Here is a 1533-nt window from a genome sequence, read left to right as displayed (position 1 = left end):
AACCATAGAGAAGTTGTAATACAGTAGGTTTAACACCAATATAAATAAATAATGAGTTCATTACAGTACCTTAAGTAGCGGTTTTTCTTTCTTGCACTAACGGAGCTTATGAGATTTTCTGTTGAGTTTTGTGTTGTGAAGTTTTCAAGTTTTGGGTAAAATTTGATGGACTACGGAATAAGGATTGGCAAGAGCCTAAGATTGGGGATTCTCAAGGCACCCCAAGATAAATTCAAGGACAACCAAAAGCCTAAGCTTGGGGATGCCCCGGAAGGCATCCCCTCTTTCGTCTTCGTCTATCGGTAACTTTACTTGGGGCTATATTTTTATTCACCACATGATATGTGTTTTGCTTTGAGCGTCTTGTATGATATGAGTCTTTGCTTTTTATTTTACCACAATCATCCTTGCTGTACACACCTTTTGGGAGAGACACACATGATTCAGAATTTATTAGAATACTCTATGTGCTTCACTTATATCTTTTGAGCTAGATAATTTTGCTCTAGTGCTTCACTTATATCTTTTTAGAGCACGGCGGTGGTTTTTATTTTGTATAAATTATTGATCTCTCATGATTCACTTATATTATTTTGAGAGTCTTTTATAACAGCATGGTATTTGCTTTGGTTATGAAATTAGTCCTAATATGATGGGCATCCAAGTTAGGTATAATAAAAACTATCATATAGGGTGCATTAAACACTATGATCAATTTGATACTTGACAATTGTTTTAAGATATAGAGGTGGTAATATTAGAGTCATGCTAGTTGGGTAATTATGAAATTGAGATACTTGTGTTGAATTTGGCAAGTCCCGTAGCATACACGTATGGTAAAAGTTGTGTAACAAATTTGTAGCATGGTGTGCTCTTTGATTGCCTTCCTTATGTGTGGAGGTCGGGATCGCGTGATGGTTAACTCCTACCAACCCTTCCCCTAGGAGCATGCGTAGTAGTACTTTGCTTTGAGGGCTAATAAACTTTTGCAATAAGTATATGAGTTCTTTATGACTAATGTGAGTCCATGGATTATACGCACTCTTACCCTTTCATCATTGCTAGCCTCTACGGTACCGCGCATTGCCCTTTCTCACCTTGAGAGTTAGTGCACACATAAACCTCCGTGATATGATATGCTCTATCACACATAAACCTCCTTATATCTTCCTCAAAACAGCCACCATACCTACCTATTATGGCATTTCCATAGCCATCCGAGATATATTGTCATACAACTTTCCACCGTTCCGTTTATTATGACATGTTCCATCATTGTCATATTGCTTTTGCATGATCATGTAGTTGACATCGTATTTGTGTCAAATCCACCTTCATAATTCTTTCATACATGTCACTCTTGATTCATTACATATACCGGTACACTACCGGAGGCATTCACATAGAGTAATATTTTGTTCTAAGTATTGAGTTGTAATTCTTGAGTTGTAAATCAATAAAAGTGTGATGATCTTCATTATTAGATCATTGTCCCAAGTGAGGAAAGGATTAAGGAGACTATGATTCCCCCAC

The sequence above is a fragment of the Triticum dicoccoides genome, chromosome 1B (genome assembly GCF_002162155.2).
Source record: "Triticum dicoccoides isolate Atlit2015 ecotype Zavitan chromosome 1B, WEW_v2.0, whole genome shotgun sequence".
NCBI classification, from domain to species: Eukaryota; Viridiplantae; Streptophyta; class Magnoliopsida; order Poales; family Poaceae; genus Triticum; species Triticum dicoccoides.
The sequence above is the reverse complement of the archived record's forward strand: the minus strand, read 5'-3'. Positions refer to the sequence as shown.